Raw genomic sequence first — 9,228 nt, forward strand, 5'->3', positions numbered from 1 at the left:
TCTATTTTAAAATTTGGACGCGACCTCTTAATTGAGTATGGGGAGTCTATGCCATTTGAGTTATAACTCGTTGGCTTTAAATTTGAAAAGATAGGAGACTCGAATGGCATAATCTCTCTATACTCAATTAACCTCCGTCTCTATTAATATGCACATAATAGTAAAATCTCACTATTCCGAATAATAAATAGTACAATTTCATGCGAGTCAAAGAGTGTGATTTCATTCCGAAGTTTGAATCCTAAATTATAACTACGAATCGGTTCCTACAAAATTGATTTTTGAAACTAAGAAGATGACCAAACGAAGATTATTGTTTGTGCAGGCTTTTTTTTTTATAAGATGGTGCAAACATTTTGTACGATTTCTTTTGTAGATATAAAAAATAAATAAGAATAGACTATTAAAAATATACTCAAATAATTTTGTCGTTCACAAAAATATACCCGAATTTTATTATCGACAAAAATATCTAACACTAAATATATATTTTTCAAAAAATGCTTCAAAAATTGAATTATGATGCAATTTTTTTCAAGTATGATTAAAAAATGAGATATTATTATTCTTAAAATTTAGTAATTTTTCGCTAAGTATATATTTTTAAAACTTTTTTAAAGTATTATTGACGGTTGATAAAAAAATTATAAAACAAAATACATATTTAATGTTGGATATTTTTATCGCATTTTTAAATTATTTGAGAATATTTTTATCGATAATAAAATTTAAATATATTTTTGCTAACAAAATTATTCAGATATATTTTCTGTGATCTACTCAATAAATAAATAATAAAAGTATTGAAGGTGTGCGCTTATTTTCAAATAGTTTTTTAAAATAGTTTTTTTATTTTCCTCCTTTATTCTTACTTCTTAAATTTTTATTTATCATCCTTAAAGTTCAAACTTTTCGTATCTTTTATTCTTAGTCACCTCTTTTGGTAATAATTTATGCTAATGGTATTATAAACTTTTGATCTAAAATGTTGTTTTATATTAATAATATATTATGTATGTTATAATATTGTATTGTACTTATGAATCTTACCATCCGATACAATTCACAATTTGCGATTCAAAATTTGATCCTGAAAGTTATCAATGATCTAGAGGATTGGACGAATCTATGATCTCTTCTAAATTTATTTACTTTAATTTTAAATTGGATTTAGAAATAAGTTGTTATTGAGTCTGTTAAGTTGATAATACATGAGATAATCACTACAGTCGAAAAAACGAAAAAAATTCGATGGTAAGTTAATTACCGTCGAATTTATTATTGGATTCAATCAGATGGTATAAACCTCGTCGGTAAATATTTTGTTGGCGGAATTTTTTCGTCTGACGGTAATTACCGTCGAATTCTACAATGAATTACCAGCTCGGAAAACTAATTGGTTACCAACGAACTTTTTTGATGGTATTATTGGCGCTAAAAAATGTTGTTTCGCGAACTATTACGTCGGATTTTTACACAATTAGTGGTCAATTCATAACTAATGAAGACTTTTTATTTAAAATAAATAATATAATGTTCAAATAAATTAAAAGTCAAGTACATCAAATAAATACAATGAAACAATAAAACAAAAAACTAATATCTACAGATCTAGGTAGTCGTCGTCATCGTCAGTCCCGTGGCCCTGAGTCGGCAGTGCAGAATGCGGTGATGTCCGTGTACCACCCGCAGGACCACTGCCACCTGCAGCAGGGTCGATGCCAGCAGCACGCATCTGGGGCTACTATACCTCCATACGCTGCATCCACTTTGCTGAGACTACTGAGCCTACTGAGTTGCGGCCTCTAGTCTCTGTGTGTAGGACTCCTGTGCAATTAACACAAGTTAATGTGATTAGTACAACATATATACAGTTAATCTCTAATAATTTTGTAGCAGCAGATAATCAGATGTATGTTTACTCACATAATGGTCCTGAGACCGCTGATCAACAAATATTGCTTTGTTCTCCTTTAGCATGTAGGTGTACTTAAATGTCTCTGCCAATAAGGACTCGCGGTCCAACGACTTCGACTACATATGTTGCATTGAAATACAAAATGATTAGAATGCCTATAATGAAGTTATTAACAAAATTAAAGGAACTACATACTAGTCTGGCCTTGGTCTTCATAAAGGTTGTCGAGCCGCCAGTATACTTGGACGAATTGGCTGATACCCTGTTAGCTCTGTTGGTGAGACGCTGATGCCTGAACCCCTCATCGGTCTCCTAATGAGCTAACAGGGCCTTCTTTATATCCGGTTGGAGCCAACTCGTCCACTGGTCCTGCCCACGACGAACATCATCCAGCATCTGCTGGAGCCGCCAACCCATTTTATGGTCGAATATCTTCCAGATGGCCAGGTTGTGCTCAGCATCTCAAATAAAGTGCAACTGCAATAAAGAAACTTTAAAATTAGTTAAGCAAGATAGAGGATATAAACTGACTAAAAATGTTTGAAATAGAAACAATGAAAATAATTACCATCCATTTCTCAAACCAACGGTTCCTGGTCTTAGCGGGAATCTTCGTGTAGCTGGGTCAGGGCTGGTTGTACATCAGCTTGATGACATTGGTCATCTTCTGAGTACACGCGTTAGGGTTCAAAAACGTAATAACAACCCACAAATAAGAATCAACATAAATCCACCCAAACCAATCTTAATCATAATCATTGAAACTTAAAAACAATAACTAGCATTCCAAATCAACTTAAATCCACTAAATAGGAATCTATTTTTAGGAGCTTTTAGTGATAAAGTTAATCGTAATCATTGAAATTTAAGAACAATAACCAGCATTTCAAATCAACCTAAATCCACTAAACAGGAATCAATTTTTAGGAACTTTCAGAGATAAAGTTAATCATAATCATTGAAATTTAAAAACAATAACTAGCATTCCAAATCATCCTAAATCTACTCAACAAGAATTAATTTTCAGGAGTTTTCAACGATAAAATTAATTGTAATCATTGAAACTTAAGAACAATGACCAGCATTCCAAATCAAACTAAATTCACTAAACAGGAATCAATTTTTAGGAACTTTCATCGATAAAGTTAATCATAATCATTAAAACTTAAAAGCAATAACCAGCATTCAAAATCAACCTAAATCCACTAAACAAGAATTAATTTTCAGAAGCTTTCAGTGATAAAGTTAATCATAATCATTGAAATTTAAAAAAAATAACCAGCATTCAAACCTAAATCAACTAAACTAGAAATAATTTAGGCACTTTCAACAATAACCATAAACAGAAAATATATGAGCGTTGAACGTGATACTTACCTCGTGCCACCATCAGGCCAAATGCGCAACCATACGATGGGAGGTGGTGGAGGGGCATCAGCTGCTGCCTCACTTCCGTGGTTGGACTCCGGGGCCGCGGCATTTGTCGCTGGAGAAGGCATCGCCGTAGATGCGGGTTGCTAAGCGCTAGGAGGCGGCATCGTTGCCGTGGACGGAGGCATGTCGTAGTTGGAGTTTGGGATCATGATGAACGGCTGGTCCACTAAACCTGTGACCTGTGGCATGACCGGGGTGGTCGGAGTAGAGGAAAAGGATCCAGAAGTCCCGGGGGTACCGGAAGAAACTCTCCCTCTACCCCTACCACAGCGACGACCACGACCAGCAGCTTGATTCGCAGCACCTCTTCCTGTCGTCATGTCTGCATATATCAAATTATCAAACAATCTCAGCAACAATTTCTCAACAAAACGGTCATCAACGCAGGAATTAACACAATTAGACAATTCCAAAGACTTCAACAATACAAAGCTTAAATCAAACATAACTTAATCAACCTAAATCCACAAAGATTAGAAAACTAACTAACCCAATTTTGAAACTAATTCAAAATTAAAATTCTAATTCTACTCAAACCTAAACTAAATTAAATTAAAATTAAACAATTATCAAATAATCTCAGCAAGAATTTCTCTGCAAAATAGTCATCAATGCAATAATTAACATAATTAGACAATTCCAAACACTTCAAGCATTCAAACTCTAATGTATTGAATCAAACATAACTTAATCAACCTAAATACGCTAAGATTAGAAAACTAAACTAAACTAACTTTGAAATTGGTTCAAAATTAAAATTCTAATTCTACTCAAACCTAAACTAAGTTAAACTAAAATAAAACAATTATCAAAAAATCTCCAACAATTTCTCAACAAAACAATCATAACGCAGCAATTAACACAATTAGACAATTCCAAACACTTCAACAATTCAAAACCTAATATATTGAATCTAACCTAACTGAATCAACCTAAAAACTGAACTAACTTTGAAACTAATTCAAAATTAAAATTAAAATGCTACTCAAACCTAAACTATATTAAACTAAAATTCAAAAAATTGGAAAAGAATTGTTCAAGAACCTGTAATAAAAAATAGAGTAAGAAATAAGGAAAGACGTGGATGTTGCAGTGTTGGTCGCCAAAGTTGTTATGGCGGCAGATGGTGGTGACAGCAAAGGAAAGAGAGAGGGAGGGAAAGAAGGAGAAGAAATAGGGGTATCTGTAAAGGAATGACAACGACGGAGAGGAAGGGGCGTCGGCGGTGCTCTCGGCGGCGATGGGAGGGGGCAGAGAACGAAGGTGGTGGCGGTGATGAGAGAGAGAGGGTGGTGATAAAGAGAGAGAATGAGAAATTCGAAATGGGGGAGATGACGTTCACACTTTCATTTAGGAAACTATTACCGTCGGATTAATCCGACGGTAACATTTTTTGTGTGCCCAAAACGCAGCGTTTCACTAAACAATGTTACATCGGATCTTTCTGCCGGTAAATCTGATGGTAGTGGGCGCATCAAAATTTCTTTTTTTTTCTTCCAAATATTACCATTGACGTTACCATCAGAAATGGTATTCCGACGATAATATTTTAGAGTTATGAATTTATTGCCTAATCCAATGGTAAATTCGCTCACGGCTAATGTCCGACGGTAAATTTGACAGTATTCAGCGTTTTCTTGTAGTGAATTTTGTTGTCTCATCACGATTGACAAAGAACAAAGCAAACTCGTTACTTTCGGATATTCTGAGTTACTGTGACTTCTGTGAGATAGATTAAGCAGGCGACAATTTCATTTTGTCTCATAACGAATATAAATCAGAAACAGACCAAAGAAGAAAAATGACACAGCTATATATCCTAGTTCAACCACCATGTGCAATGTGGCCTACATCCAGTCTCCACCACAACTGTGGTGAAATTTTCACTATATTTTCACAAAGATTACAGTCACCAATTTTTTAGGATTTTACCCAATCCTATTTAGGACAAACCAAACTTCTATCCCAACTTGATTTGGCTAAGTTCACTCCCTAGACTTTCAACCACTGAGTGCTCACCCAACTTAGCATGGGAATCCCCTTCGAATTATGAATACAAAACAAAAATACATACAAAAGAGTTTGAAATAATTTTGTGGCTTTTCTCCAAGATTACTCTCTTTGTCTTTTTTTTCAATGATTTTCTTCTAATATACATAATACCTTTTTTTTCCATTCATAAGAAACGAAAAAAGATAAAAACTGAAGAATCGAAAATTTAATGTAAAGCTATGAAGGAGAAGAAGGTTAAGTTCGAAAGCTATGAAAACCCAAACAATGTGTTCACTCTCCTTACTTCAATTTTTAGCTGTTTACCCTTTTTAAAGAAGAGTAAAATTTCTAAAACTTAAGTTTCGTTGAATATCTTTGACTTGTTCTTCTTTTCCAAAATTTTATATTAGAGAGCAGAAGAAAGATAAGATTACAGTAGTGATTAGAGTTAGCATGCATCCTTACCTTGTTGCTTCTCTTTTTTTCTTTTTCTTTTAGCTTCAAGAATCTGAGTCATTCATAGGCTCAAAATTTTGTTTTTGACCTTTGATTTGTAGCAGTGATACACAACCTCCATTTTCTTTATCTTACTCGAATGGTTTATGCAGGAGGAAAGCAACTTCAACAAGATAGAATGGTAGCACAAAGGTGGAAATTTGGCTTCTCTGATTTACCTCAATCAAATCAAATTTAATTTTGCTTCTTGACTTCGATCCAAATTTTGACTTTTTCTCTTTCTTTCTTTTTCAATGTCAAAATTTGTAATTTACTTTCTCTTGAATCCTTGAACTCTTTTTTAAATACTCTTTTTTGTTTATGAAAGTTTTCTTTCTTTCTTAACTTAGGGATTAATTATGTGAGTTGTAATCAAAAGAGAGAAGTAAGTGTTTAGTTGGAGTGTTGATCTCATTGAATATGGGTTTGAAAAGTGAATGAGTTGAATATTGCAATTGGACCTATTTTAAATATTTTATTTTTCGACACAAATCACGCGTATTATAAATATTTTTGGACTTTCAACTCAAAATCATAATGTTCGTCGTGATCAAATTATTATGGAAAAGTATGAGGATCCAATGTAGTTGCTATACAATGTGTACAATGGGGATATTTTTGTAATTAAAATCAAATGATAATTAAAGTAATTAATTATTATTTATTTCAAAATTTAAATTCAACCCAAATAAGAATTTCATACCGTCAAAAATGCAAAATTGAAAACTGCCAACCCTCTCTCCTCATTTACAGGAAATTGCTTCTCGGAAATTCTCACCTTCTCTCAACGGTGCCACCCCGCAACCCGCAACAGCCGCCATTGCACATAGCCTTTGGAGACGCTGTCGTGCGCATCACGAAGGACCGTGCAACACCATCATGAGGGTTGCTTCGTTCGTGTAGCCGTGGATGTTCCAGTCGGAGAAGATTCCCCCCAGCCGGCGACGGTTCACCCTCCGACATCGTCATTCATCACCACAAGGTTATACACAAACTGCATTTCTAGTTGCTCACATTGTTCTACTTATTGTTATCAACTTCCAAGGTGCCATTGCTGACTATGGTGGTGGTTGACAGGGTGGACATGCCACTTTCTATGGTGGTGGTGATGCTTCTGGCACAATGGGTCAGTTTATTAGAGCCATTTTTTGTGCATGTGTTGATTATATTAACATAATAATAACATAAAGTGTTAGTGTTGTGCATTTTGTTTAGACTTGGTCATTGTTTTTTTCTGTTCTTCAACTATAGAAGATGTAAAATCTCAAACACAATGTTCTTTATAAAATTTTATGAACCACTAAGTTGGATGTTCATTCTCTATTTTTTAAGTAGATTTAAAAAAGAAAAGGCCATTTAGCAACTAATAATGAATTATTTCCTTAAAAAAGTCTAGATGTGATTTATCCTGATCCAAAACGCTGCTGCTGTTTTACAAAAAGTTATAACAGATATGTGAAGGGAACTGGATTCCTTTTAGCAACTGTTCAGGTAGGATTTCTAATTGGTAGAAATATTTTTTAATGTATTGTTTAATGTATTCTCCTAACAATACAATTCAATGTTATTGCCTTTCAAGCACTATTATTTAGCTCAAATAATATAAACTTTCAAACACTATTATATAGCTCATATATATGTTTAGCTCAAATAATATAAACTATGCAATCAAATACTAGCTAAGAGAACAACAAAAATAATATTATTCCAAAAGTTGAGTTTCAAATTCTAAAATGCATCCAAGCATGGTGGAATTATTCATTCATTCATTAACTACAACTACTGTATAGTGTATATTGTGTTCACTTGGATCATATAGTATATAACAGATACAACAATAGATTTTCTTTCAGGCTTCAGAAAAGATTTTAGAAATCTTCATCACATATAAGTGGAATGGAATCTATTTATCTTTTCCCTTATTGTCCTTATTATCCTTATCATCATCACCCTGCTTCTTACTTGAAGAACATCCTGCCACTGACAAGAACAATTAAAAATATTCAATAAATTATTATTACGGTGATGGAAATTAAAACAATTTAATTATCATACAGCAGGGTGTGGTAGTTGCTTACATTTTTTATTAAACTTTTTGGCTCGCTCTGTGATTTCTTGGCATCCAATGGTAAAATTATGCATAATCTTACCGTGTGTTTGGAACTGCTCATGGGATTCGAGTTCTGGCTTTTCAGAATCCATCATCACATTTGTTATGTTCATTTCAGGAAAGCTTTCGGCGACGGCAGCTGCAGCGGCTTCGGCTTCATTCACCTGCTAAAAGTTATCAGCCACTGATGATGATTCCAACAATGGCCGTGGCTTCTTTAATTTGGATCCTTTTCTGAAGTTGGTGCTGCTGCTTCAGATGCTAGCCTCTTACCCTTATCCTTCTTATTTGAATCCTCATCCATTTCTGTTTTGTGTGCTGCAAACAATAATAATGAATTATTAAGCTATAATTACATTTTTAATCTTCTTATTCTTGGCAATGGATTATATGTTCATTTTTGGAAGTGTCATAGCTTCTGGTTTGGTGCTTGTGCTTGTTCTGTACGGTTCTGCATCAAATAAGAGAAAATTCAGTGTTCCAAGTGCAACAACACATGCACAAAGTATAAAGACATCAGAAAATGGTACATGAATTCCACCAGAAGTCTCAGAAGGATGTGATGATATCATCATTGTAGGTGCTGGTGTTGCTGGTGCAGCCCTTGATTTCACTCTTGGAAAAGTAGTACTAATACTTCTTTTCTAGTTTTCTCTATTTAGAATTCTATTTTATGATGGTTTCTTTGAGTTATAGTCTCTAAATAAGTCTTAACTCATAGATAAGATCTTATACTATGGTCTAACTAAATTGACATAAATAAAATAAAATACAGAAAATGTAAGTTATAGGCCGCAAAGAATGTATATCCTAGAGAGAATAGTGTTTTGTATATATCCATTTTCTGTTTTTGTTTCTATGGCTTGGAGCTCCAATGGTTCTTTTTCATGAAGGGGAGTATAGATATATGTTCTAGAATTTAATTTTGATGCACTTTCAGTGTAAAGTAGTTAATATAGGCTGGATGTTTATTTTACTAGGTAGGTCGATAGTTATTTTCATTCTAATTTGGATGTTTATTTGATTTGGATTGAATTTAATATAATTTTTCCTGATAAGAAGAATTTGTTAAAAAATATTGTGAGCATGGTGCCTATTATAAATTGAAATTTTACTAACACGCTTAATCCTGTTTAAGTTAGTCATTTTCTTGGTGGTTTACATTGCTGATATCTATGTCATAGTACCATATGTCACTTAATTCCTTCGGTTGTTTTTTTTTTTTTTGTTCGATTGCAGGTCGTGGAAGTGACAGACGTAACTGAGCTGGAAACTAATG

This window comes from Arachis ipaensis, chromosome B06, assembly GCF_000816755.2.
Source record: "Arachis ipaensis cultivar K30076 chromosome B06, Araip1.1, whole genome shotgun sequence".
NCBI lineage: Eukaryota > Viridiplantae > Streptophyta > Magnoliopsida > Fabales > Fabaceae > Arachis > Arachis ipaensis.